The sequence below is a fragment of the Rhipicephalus sanguineus genome, chromosome 1 (assembly GCF_013339695.2).
Source record: "Rhipicephalus sanguineus isolate Rsan-2018 chromosome 1, BIME_Rsan_1.4, whole genome shotgun sequence".
Lineage (NCBI taxonomy): Eukaryota > Metazoa > Arthropoda > Arachnida > Ixodida > Ixodidae > Rhipicephalus > Rhipicephalus sanguineus.
In genome coordinates, this window is record NC_051176.1 from 188,178,710 (window position 1) to 188,191,854 (window position 13,145).

At 43.7% G+C, this 13,145-nt stretch overlaps 1 long non-coding RNA gene across 1 annotated transcript; it reads right to left on the reverse strand.

The window, feature by feature from the left end:
- Positions 1 to 1,750: 1,750 nt before the first annotated feature.
- On the reverse strand, positions 1,751 to 7,031 carry LOC125757010 (uncharacterized). Its single transcript, XR_007414998.1, has 4 exons — positions 6,983 to 7,031; positions 6,003 to 6,131; positions 4,162 to 4,301; positions 1,751 to 1,831 (listed from the first exon to the last, which is right to left on the reverse strand). It is a non-coding gene; the product is annotated as an uncharacterized LOC125757010 (long non-coding RNA).
- Positions 7,032 to 13,145: the final 6,114 nt, after the last annotated feature.

The following is a 13,145-nucleotide window of genomic DNA, read 5'->3' on the forward strand; positions in this document are numbered from 1 at the left end:
GCATATTTAAGCAATACTTCTGTCTGAAATACCATGCAAGAACAATGATGTCTGTGCAGTGAAGGCAAAGCTCCAAGAAAACTTCCCACAGCCTTGTTATTTATCATTTGAAAAAATTATTTTTCCGCTTGAATATATATACACCTTAAAAACTTTGTCTAAATTATCGCACGAGGAAAGCACACTATGATTGTAGCACATTTTTGCTGGGATTGCTACACATGAAAGAGAGCCCGCAATATGGGTTCAAACCTACTTCTTCTTCCAAGTGCCTGTTTTGAGACATTTTTGCTTCTTTTTGCAGCAGCATTTTCAACCCTTGGTATATGCACTGAACGCATACTGTGAATATATTTCACATGAAACATTCAGTCTTTTTTACAATATACTTAAAAATGGTGCATTTTGCAATGTTTCCTCACGACTGCAAATAGCATAAATTGAAATCAAAAATCGACTATCATAGTCATGAAAGATTGGTGACTATGTTAAAGGAACAAATGCTTTGTAGTAATAGCTCGACGCAATAATCATGTGTCAATTATTTGCCTGACACATCTTCATTTCTGCGTGCGAAGTTTGAAAGGTCTTTTCCTGCATCATGCCAATCTTTCCCCTAAAATACGCTTGAATGACTCTTCCCACACTGAAACATAACAGCACCAGTTTTACAAATATTGGAAATGGTCAAAAAAACGACTGGCACACTGGCGTGAAATGACCCAAATAGGTACTAAAATAAAACAGTGTGCACTGTCAGACACTAAATGAGCACTAATCTGCTTGTATTGCTAAATTACTTCAAACCCGCTCTGATTAACTGCCCAAGAAGTTGATTGGAAAAATTTACTTTAACCTCTGACCTCTTTTATATCTATCTCTCGTATATTACTCAATAACCTTCGGCACACAAAGGCACAAAGGATTTCATATGGTTCAATGCCTTCGAACAGTACGGAAGGTCCATATTTAAGAAATAGCGTAAAATCTGGACTAATTTTAACCAGCTATGTTTTATAACATGCAAACATCGAGAAATACACAATAAGTTAGTAACTCGCTCCCCCTCTAAAAGTGTTGCTGTCACAGCTCCAAATTCTATTCACGAGCTATACTGGCTAAAATATTAAAACACAGCTGCATTTCCATCTCAATGGTGGATGCACACAAGTATAACATAATTTAGTAACTCTCCCCCTATAAAAGTGTTGCTGCCACAGCTCCAATTCCATTCACGACCTATACTGGCTAAAATATTAAAACACAGCTGCATTTCCATATCAATGGTGGATGCACACAATCTACACGAACAGCCATGCCTTTAGATTGACTTCACAACCATATATCCGGTAATCCTGCCGTTGGAGAACGTTACCAAGTGTATGAGCTGGACTACTACATCAGCTAAAATGGATGCTTGTGTGTTGGTATGACAGAGCGTAAACAAGCCGTGCAGAAGACTGAGCACACGAGCACAGCACTGTTGTGTCTTCCTTTTTCTTGTGCTCCGTCTATTGCGTTTTTTTACACTATGCATTAATTGTGAAAACAACTGGCTGCCGCAATTTGGTCATCTAGGTCGAACTTTTTGGGCCTTGTACCAGACTAAAGAGCTCTGTTGTGAAAGCAACAGGGTTAACAATATTGCACTACAATCAGGGAATACAAAGCATCGATAAGAATGTTCAGCCAATAAAAGGCTTCAGCAAATTGTTTAAGACACATACTCACAGGTTAATGCTCATTCACACTTCTACGGCAGCCCCATGATTTCTGTGCGTCCATCTGTGCGTGCCTTCCTTCCGCCTTTGGGCAAGTTTGAGTAGAATGTCTGCCAGGAAAACACAAACATCAGAAACAAGTCGACTTTTTTTAGCATGCCTCACATAACCCAAATTAACTTTTCTCTCCCCATGAGGTAGCTGTTTAGAAAGCGTCCAAACAGCCGCTGCTTTGTCTGTTATAGCTCATAACCAATTAGTAGCATCCAACACGACACCTGGTCATTGTCAAAGCATACGAGACAAGAACTGAGACAAGTGTAAGCAAAGAGCAGCGGCTATATTTCGCCATTATATCGTTTCCTAATCCAGCCCGATGCATTCATCGCTTAAATTTAATTTACACTGCTATTTTGGTGTTCGCCCTAAACTACTTTCCAATAACTCACTAGATAACCTATTTCTCTTATGCACTATATGAATACATGTTAAAAGATGGGGCATGCAAACATGGACACAAGGAGTCAAGACACCTAAAACGCTGAGATCACTAACTGGAGGCTCATCACCTAATCTACCTTTACATTGTCGAGAGCGTAAATGCACGCCAAAATTCGATGAATGCAGTTTTGTACAAGCACATGAATGAAGAAATGCGTCCAATTGTCGAGGCCTGGCATATGGGCGATAATGCGATAGTGCACAAGAGAGCCAACCGTCGATTAACATAGCATAAGAAGAAATCAAATGTGAGCAGTTATCTCTCACGTAGACTATCGCGCGTGCCAGATTGATAGGTATCGCCTCTTGCCTGGGCATGCACAGATAAGTTTCTATGTCTACTTTATTTTGTGCCACTGTCCACCTTTCCAGTTGGCGTTAGTGGTGTCTTGGTTTCTCTCTTGTGTCCATGTTTGCATGCCCTGCCTTTTTAACATGAATACCTACCAACCAGCTCAGCTGTCTGTTATACTAAATATGTATACAATCTAGAAGTACCACTCTGTCCACTTGCTGATGTAATAATAACAATGGGGTTCTGCAATGTAAACGTCAAATTAAAAGCACAGGAACCTCTAGGATTTGCACCTCCACCGAAGTGCAACCACTCCATCAAGGATCGAACCCGCACAGTTCAGATCAGCAGCTGACCATTATAACCACTGTATTGCAGCGGGGGATGTTCACTTGGTAATGTAGGTTAATGTTAAAGATTATGGAAAGAGCTGTAGGTTGAAGAAAGACATGCAATTAAGCAAGGAGCTGAAAGACATTATGCAGTTTAGATATTTCTGTAATCCAAAGGGCTGGTGCCCAGGGCATGCACCTAAGGAACTCCTGTTCAGCGTCTCTTTTCGAACCAAAGCTTAGCAGAATTGATGTTCCTGTCTAGATATGCCCCTGAAAACCACAGTTAAATAGCTGCAAAGTAAACACTAGAAGACAGAAAAAAATCCATCACTTGTATGATATTAAACACATCAAGATGCAAATACACCAAACACCCTGGACTGTGAAACGCATTGATTGAAAAGATATCAGTTAAACAAAGCAGCATAGCAATGTGAACTTCCATGTAGCTGCCACACGGCAAAAAGCAGGTGGCTCTGGTGCCATGCAAAATCTATAATAACATTTGTTGAATATAGCAGGACGTTTTGTATGATAAATGTATAAATTACCACTCACAGAAGCTGACATGCTATTTTAAAAATGAGCATTGCAAAAATAAAGCAAGAAAACTACGTGACGTGTGAATTTACCATTCATAATTTAAGGCTAAAGGGCCCCTAAACAACCCCGGAGTCTAAAATTGTGACAACTGCACGCTTGTACAACGTGAACATGTTGTCACATGAATTTTTTGATTAAGTGGTGTAATAATGAAGCCACAGGGGATAGAACAAACATTCCAGCTGGTTTCAGTTTCTTGCTCAGCCTGACCATCCTGAAGAGGAGCTTCCTCGGTGTGCCACTGTGCCAGAGCGGTGCGGTGAGGAAGCACAGTCAAAGCACTGGCGAGATGAACCAATTCGCAACACTTGTGACAACAACAGATACTGCCTCATCACAAAGCCAAAATGCCGTTTCGTATTGCAGAGGACTATTCAACAGTCAGCGTTACTTAATGTTGCTCATAGGCAACATTACACCACTTCGTTAGCAAAGAGGACTGGTCAAGCGCTGAAGAGGAGGTGTGGTTATTGTTTTTAGAAGTGGAGAGTCTGACATTCGCACAATGTGATTCCTGCAGCCCTCTGTACGAATTAGCGAGCTTGTTTGGGAGGTGTAAAAAAAAGAAGTCGGAGCCTGCTGACTGGCCCTTTAAGAGAATGTAAATATACACTAGAAGGAAGTACACTTGTAGACATATTACTATAAGCTATAAAAAACAGGCAATTAACATGCTCAATCCATGCAGCATAGGGATGTGTCACACCTTTGCAAGAACTTTACTATGGTGGCTGCATGTTTGTGTAAGCCAGAAGCAGCAGGCACGTGGCTTCCATGAATTTGACCCGTTCGTTGAAGGGAAACTGCTGCTCACATCCTTGTAGCACTGGTTTTTGAAGATGCTTCCTGCGATAACAAAATGACCACAACACAATTATGGTCTGCAAATATCGACAGATGACCTACATTGCTGCCCTTTCTCATTAAATTCAGCTCTAGACTAAACACTCCAATAGCAGCATCCTCCTACATTACAGGGCATCATACTGCTTTCCTTGGCTGGTTTTTAGTTCAATAATTGTTTTCAACCATAACAGAATGTAGCACTAGTAAAGATTCGGTTGGGGAGGGTGCAGTCGTAAAGTGTGTATGCAAAGTAAGATTATGAAAAAAAACAATGGCATAATTTCACATGAGATATAACAATTATCATAATTCATGTAATGTCAGACACCAAGAAGTGTTTAATTGAGCAAGTTTTGACCTTAAGCTATCACAAAACAATGCCCTTTATGGAAAGTGGGATTTGCAGAATGAACTCTGATGATGAAATTGGCTGCCTTTACTGGCTCTGTAGCTGCAAGTGCATTGCTAAAGCCGCTTGAATGCACTTAACAAGCCTGTGTAATGGTATTGACAAATAGACAGATAAGACAAACTCATTTGTTCCCACTTAGCTGTCATCACAGCAATACGTTGCTTCGCGTCAGGTTTCCTGGTATGCAGAATGCACGAACTTGGTGGCCGTGCCATACCACAGTAAACATGATCGACATCTGCTCCAACTGCGTAAGTAGCTGGAAAGTGCTAAATTACACAATCAGCTGTACCATGCACACATAATGTAAATTCTAGCAGTGGCAACATTTCGCACCTCATACTAGCCTATGGGCATTGTACTCGTTGATGCTGCAAGCTTCACTGTTTTCATCCTAGCATGCATAGCACATGCACACAAAGCACCCAATAACTGTGGGAAGCAGAATAGATTCGTCCGAGGTAATCAATAAAATTGATTGACAAGAATTCCACACATTCACTCAAGCCTGTTGTTTAGCATAAGTGATGAGAATGTGCAGCCAATGTACACAGCAAATTCAGTATTGGCCTTGAAGAATTGCAAGATAGGTTGAAGCTTTCCAGAAACAAACCGTATACAGTAAAGTCTGTCCCAGATACTGAAATCATGAAGTTATAAATTTTAAAGTGGGCCGCTATATTCTTCAGGCACCATACATTGCATTTATGAAAACGCTAACATCCCTGTACAACAATGCGTGCTGCAAGAAGTCATAAACCTTCATATTTTTGGCACAATGCCATTTCCCAGTACCACGTTTTACAGAAAGGCAACATTTTCCTTTGCAAAACTAAGCCATGTTCCCGGGCAAAATGCACTGTCCATGGTGAACAACACATGGAGTACGCTCTCTATACAGCTTAGCTGGTTACTGGAACTAAAAGCTACGGTAACGCTTTCTTAATTGAACTGGCTAGCAAGAGCCTTCTCGCTGCTGTTTACGTGAAGTAATTTCACCTTGGTGGAACGTCACAAGAGTAAGTGGCACATAATAATGAGTGCGAAAACACAGTAACAGGTTGTGCAACGGCTACCAGGTATGCCCATTCGTGGAAACTGTGGGCTGTTCCCCCAAATGAACCAGTTGGGAATAACCCTTTTGCATGAATAAACTTAAGTTGGTTGCTGGCATACATAACATTGTTACTCTGCATTTCCATCTCAATTATCTAGCGCTCATTGTTTCCCTTCGACATGACTAGCTCAAAACAAGATTCTTCTTCATTAAATGGAACTTTGTACATTACCTTTACGTTGGCTACAGATGCTTATTTCTTCTGCCTGAATAAGCACCTCCTATAGCATACTTGCCTCAGCCACCTTCTGGACTGCATCGTCAGCACTCCACTGTTTGTCGTGGCACTGCTGTTTGCTACCTGCAGTACGTTGAAAAAAACTTCAGCATTCAAAAAAAAAAAAAAGAAAAGCCGAAGCAGGTGTGCCAGCAGCACCTTGCCCTTTGAGGAGGGAGGAGAGCTCTGATAAATGGCTAATTCAAGACAAGCGCTGTTCTTCACAAGCTATTATTATGCGATGAGAGGTGGGACTTCAATACACGGACGCACATATAGTGCTAAAAGCAATTGAAAATTCAGCTGAAAGTACGGCTTGTCAAATTAGGTCAACGTGCATAAAGGATAAAAATGGGGCAAACCAACTGAACAAAATACAATGTCATGCTGCAGAAATTGCATTTTTAGCAAATCTATGTTATCTATTGCTTGAAAGATAATAAGCAATGTCCAAGAATGCTAACCTAAACGCTTTTGAGGGTCACGTTACTTAATGACAAATAAAATGCACGCCTAAAGAAAACATCCCTAAGATACACTTTATTTCTCCCACTGTACCGATTCACGATTCACACGGTGGCTGATGATTATTCCTTCAGAGCTCGTGCGAACGAAAATGGATGTTGAAGCTTCGGTTTCACGGCGTTACTCCAAGTAATTTGTCAAGAGACATGCATAAAACGCATGACAATGGTGAGCCTGACAAAAATGTTGTCTCCTTTCAGCAAATATTAGCGTAGAGCAGTGCGTGCAAGCGAGCTAATTACCAAAACTTTATAACACTACCGACTACGTTCTTGACAAATGTCATGCGCGAGCACAATCCGCACAACTACAACCGCATACACTACCAACACGTTATGCGATTTTCTTCGGCGACAAGGCGTACTACAATAAGAACAACTCACAATGTACGAAGCGTAACGTTCACTTACCTCTGGCAATAAAAAATACGCTGGCAGCGTACACTGCTAGATGACCGCCGGTTTTCCAATGGTGCGCCAAGCGAGGAATCGCCGAGCTACCGGCCGTCCCCGAGCGTCAAAGCATTTTCCAGGGCCGACAGAACGCGTCGTCGACAAAGGATTGCGGCGCTGCTACTCACTGACGTGCGGAAACATTTGAAGGTGTTCTTCAAAACTATGAATCGCGTCCGTCGGTCACACCGAACAAAGCAGTCGCAGAGATTGAAGTCGCACGGTCGGCATCTGGTGACTATTTGCCTGGTACCGCGTATACTTGCGCTTACGTCAGTAACCACGAAATACAACACACAATACACACAATGCGAGGCAGCGCGTTAAAAGTCGACCGCACAAAACTCGGCACGACGATCACACGAACGCAGAACTATACGGGCTAGGAAGGTCTCCTTAGTGTCGTGAGCGAGCCTGCCAGGTGGAAAGATTGCGCGATCCAGCGTGCAGACGGCGCTGCCGCTCGCTGGCGTGCTTTCGCGCGTGTGAGCCTGCGCTCTGTGGAGTTTCCCGTTGAAACCAAGCTTTTTAGTTGCGGTATAAGCTCGTTCGTGTAGGCCACACATGGCGCTGATAAATTGTAAAACGAAGAAAAGAAAACTCTGGAGACTATGCGGGCAGATTAGCTTCTTCTGAACGGCACATGCTGGCGTAGAGAACAAACATGTAGGAAGATTCGGGGTTTCCGTTCTAGTTATTAACATTCTTTTTCACGCAGTTAATGTTTGAGTACAATGATTGAAATATTCATTGACAATTATAGCGATTACATCAAGAACAAAAATACAATGAACAGTGATTGAGACGCAAAGACAGATATTTTCGCGCAGAATGTGAGTAAACAGTGAAAGGAAAAGATAGGTGCATATAAAAAAGAAAAATAATTAATTAAAAGTAAGAATCAGCGAACAGTCAAATGAAATTTATGTACACATGAGGGACCTCCCTTGATGTTTCACGCCCACTCTTGCAGGCATACTGGATCCGTAGAAGCTCTGAATGAGAATCGATGCCTTTTCACTGCACGAGTTCTTTTGCATAACGTCATGGAACAGGTTGTCTTTTTCTTTTTAGGCATGGTGCGTTGGAGAGGCTAGAAAGATTTGCAGTCGCACGCGAGCATGCACGAACCTCTCAAGACGCAGCTCGGAATGAAATTGCAACAACCACGAAAATTCCAGGGTCGGATCTAAGAGGAACAGGGTACCGGTGCCCTTACCCCCTCCCCCCTTTTAATTTTCGACGACCGTAGCGGCGGCCGCTACGGGTCGCTGCGAGTGCCTGCACCTAAAGCTTACTGCCCCTAGAGCTACTGTCAATGTTACTTTTATGTGGCGGAGGTTGCGCATCTGTTTTCGAAACGCCGCTAGCATCGTGCACTGCAGGGAAGCTGATGCGCAGGCCGCCGCCGCTGCAGCGAACCGGTTTGTCTCCCGTGCCACAGTCCCCGAAGGAGGCTTTCTAAAGGGACGCTTTTCACCAATACGAAGCGCGCGCATGTTCCTGTGTCCTTGTCTATTAGGCACCGTGGAACGCCGCACAGAAGCCTTCGCGGTAGGGATGTCCGAAAAGCAAATTTTAGGTTCGAAGCGAACCAGTGATTACGTGCGAATAATTTTGAATCGAATAGTTCGAATAGTATGTATCACACATTATATATAAAAAATTAGCATAAATTATTTCGAGGCCCAACTAACCTGCACAGCGGTTTTTTTTTTAATGAACGATGCATGTGCGGACTGTCATTCTTTTGCTGCAAGTAAAACGCTATAACTAAGCGCTACGCTACTAAACGCTACGTTTAGTAGCGTTTCGTAGTCATCAAATAGTAGGAGGATTTCAATTCAGTAAGTAGCAAGTGATAACCGATAAAATACGGCACGCTTTAAAAATACTATACATATAACATATTATAACATATAAGCCCGTATAGACCAGCTTTTAAACTTAAAAATGGATCAGGGCCGTAGCCCAAAGGGAGGGTTGGTGCGGTTTTTCAACCCCCCTTCCCCCCCCCCCACGAAATTTTTCAATTTTGCTTGCGCATATATACACGCACACATACAAACACACGCGCGACACATACATAAGGTATGGTGGAACCCCCCCCCCCCCGAAACCAGATTCTGGCTACGCCCCCTGAAAATGATTAATCTATGTCGGAGTAATATGTTAATTGAACCTTGAAGTGGGGCTTCGCGACATTGCGCAATTTTGTTGGTCGGTGCTTTCACGGCGTAGCACTTTAAGGCTGCAGTGAAACCACCTTCACAGGGGGGTTACATGCCGTCCAATATAGCCTATTCGTTCATTATGAATACTTTGAAATTTCGTGAACCTTAAATTCGTTGTCGAAGCGAATTCGAATACTGTAATATCCTTCGAACATTCCTAGTGCTCGAATATGCGCACATGCCTACTTCGCGGCAAACAGACGCAGACTAGTCTGCCAGTATGTCAGGACCGGAAGCAAAATATTGTCTACCCCTCGTTGCTCGCGAGGTGTAACACTGCACAAAACAACAAATTAACCACTCTCGGTTGACCTGAAAAAAAAGTGTTACAGATTTAAACCAGCTCACATAGAGAACAGTGCTAGTTGCACGCTACCCAGGCTTCTGTAAACGCATCGTGTCTGAAGAAAAAACAGATCACAGTTTCACCGCAAGCGCGACGCATGAATGCGAAGGCAACAAATCTGTAATGTTATACGAAGGAAGGCTGGCAGCTAACTCTTTTGGATCCGATCTCGCGTAACTACACAAAACGTTGGTGTAAGAGAATACGGCCGCTCCAGGGAAGGTGCGCTTTTTCGCAGTCTCTTTCGCGTTGCAGAGCGCGCGTAAAAGAGTATACGAGGCCGTTTGCTGATGCCTGCCAGATAGCGAGCGCGCAAGCGATCGTGAACGCGCTTTTAGGATCAAAGTTCGCAGTGCTCTCAAGCACCCCCCCCCCCCACTCGCTACCTCCATGCTCATCAAGACGGCGGGGCGTGTTCGTTTTCTGCTTGAGAACATCATGCTTTTGAGCAGCATTCGACGGCAGGTCTAACACGCGGGGGGATGTTATCGCATGCGCCCTCCGAGTGACGTCAGATAGGCCAGCTCATTTGATATCTGCATCAGCCGCGATCGTCGCCGCTGCTCGCGAGCTTTTACTCGCGGGTAGAACCTACGATTGCGCGGTGGGATGTTATCAATTTGGACTTATACCGAACATGACGGCGACGACAAAAAACCCGTCGAGAGTGCCGATATAATTGCTATCGCAAGAAAAAGCTAGCGCACGTGACAGTCTTTGGTTGGAAACTAACTTAACAGCGCAGTCAACTTTAAGACTTTTTCGACTTTAGGGACTTTTTAGGACTTTCTTTTTCTTTAGGACTCTAGAACACTCTCTCCTAAATAAAAATAAAGCAATATGTCCGTTGGCAGTTACGAACATGTACTCCCTATTTCATATAATGAGAGCCATCTGTAAGTTCTACGTAGATCTTGTTCGTGGATCTGAAGGAATCTAAAGGACAGTTTTTGCAGTGTAGTGAATGCGAGCGCTAAAATTTTGTTGTAAGTGCACTTAGGCCGCGTGTGTTGCAGAGAACAGATATTTTTGTTTTTCGTTTTTGTGTGTGTGTGTGTTGCGTGTATGTGGCGGCACGTTCAAACAAGCTGTCTGTAAAACTTTTGACTTTATCAATCACTGAACACGAAACATTCGTAAAGCGATCAAAGTTAACCATTTTGTTTTTCTTCGATAAGATCACCTAAATTCTTGGGACATTTGAGAGGCAATATAATGCCCCGGCTTAAGCAACACCGGAGTTTTCCGATGAAAGGTGCTAGTGACGCGGCCTCTGTTTTTTTTATTTTCGTCATAAAATAAATAAAACCTCAACGCACAGTATCGGCTTATCAATCTATTTAGTCAGCAAGGACCACTTAATAGAATGGAAGACAATGTGCAACAGCTTCTCCAAATTTTCTATTTTTTCATATAGCGGCCCAGTTTATGCATCTCCTGGGTACTCTCACGTTGCAACGGATTCAAATAAGGACGAATGTATGTACGCAATACGTTACCTTGTATAACACTCATTCGCACCTTCAAGAGATATTCGCTTTACAGCGTGAAAGCCGACACTGTGTGTATTCAACTTGACTCACTCATTTCGCGTTACGTGTCAACACACTCTGCGTCCGGGTTATTGGCATTTGTGGGGATTTTATTGTTATGTGGCGAAGCTGTATACCTCTAGTTGGTCGGAATATTTCGTGGCTTAAACCAACATAGAGGAGGCGCTGCTTAAACGCAAAACGCCAGGTTAAAGGGCCTCTAAACCACCAACAGACGCTCGCGTGCTCCTCTGCTGGCAGATGCGCGTGCTCCTTGCGTTTTCACCTCGGACGCTGAGGAAGATCATTCGGAGAGGTGAACAGACGAGCCGACGAACGCGTTCGCTCTAGACTCTTGCACAACTGCAACGTCACAACTAAATTTGGACCTCTGGGTGGTTTAGGGGCCCCTTAAAGGGGCCCTGCGACGCTTTTGCGACTGTCTTGTTTAACGCTGGAATGCGTGTAGTAATGAATGCTGAGACAAACGCAAAAAAATTACGATAATTGGTGCACGAAACTGATGTTATTAGTCTTCGAAGTTCAAAACTCGAGCAGACGACGACAAGAAGTTTTCCCTTTCGCATTTCACTCTCCTGCTGAAGTCAAGGGCCGCTTCCAATCACCGCGCGCCTCTTATAGAGACATACCGGCAGTCTTGCCTCATGGTGCCCTTCACATAGTGCCTTGCCATCGCTCTTTTTGGCGGCGTTACAACCATGGCTACGACGAACCACGTGCGTCGCCTAGCAGACGGTCCCTTGGTTTGTCGTGTAGTGCCACTCCTCCTCCCTGAGTAGTGCACACAATGAGTCTTGGTGACCCAAAAAACCTTACGCGCGAGATCTTGCGACGTAGCAATGCCCTGCATGTAGTGCTGTATCCGGACACGCTATTGTAAATTGAAAGTGCGTCGCTGAGCCCCGCGCAACGCGAGGATGGCTCCGAAGGCCCAGACAAAACGCTACCGCCCGATGACGCGGAAGGCGATGGTTGGTAAGCGCTTACAATTTTTCTTTTATTCGTTGACATCATTGTGTCGAACTCACCTCCGTGGCCAAACTGAGCGTTGCGTGTTTCGCAGCTGCCGGTGTGGCGGATATCGCCCGATGCCGCAACAGGCATAACGCGGAAGAGTTTGATTGCCATTCCCACCAGTTCCACAGCGCACCTAGCGTGCTGTCCGTTGTTTTGAAAATACATCAGTTAGAAACAGTAATTATTTATTCGGTTCAATAAAAATAAATCACAAAACAAGCATCAACACCTCATGATAGATGATAAGGCACCTGTGAACAACGGAAACACCCTCCCACGCGTTCCCGGTGAGGATTAGGTTGTAGCTGCTTTACACTTCAAACGAAGGCTTCGAATGACGTCAAAGGGCCCTTCTTTCTCCGAGCGTGTGTTTCCCGCTTTCATAAATAAAAAGGAGACCGTCTGGCAACTCTTTCAGTTCATTCTAGGACTGCCTTAGGTAAACCACGGAAATTAAAGACACCAGAAGAACAGCGTGAATAGAACGCTCGAAGAAAGGAACAAATTTGTGTTGTTGAAAGTGGTTGCGGAACCAACCAGAAGAGGATGAAAGACGGTCTACCACAGCGACTAAAAAGCAACAGTCTCTACCATTACTCTAAAGTAATAATAAAACATACTCCATTCCCCCCCCCTCCCTTATCAGCATGTGTAGTGTTTGATACAGCTTCGTTAGACGCACGATCGCAGGGCGGGACGGCGGCCAATTTTGTTTTCCTAGGGCTTGTTTCTAAAAAAACTCATTGTTTGCTTTATACTGCAAGATCTTAAGTACGATTTCATATGTGCCTGTAGTTCCAGCTATTTTTAATTTCATGTCAAATGAGTGGTCGGGGCCAACATATTTTAAACACCACATAAATAAAAAAGCCGCTACCTGAGAGTTCGTTCGATTTAAACTTTTTTAGTTAACCTCCCTGCCTTTCTTGTATTCCTTCTCTCTCTCTCTCTCTCTCTCTCTCTCTTTGCTC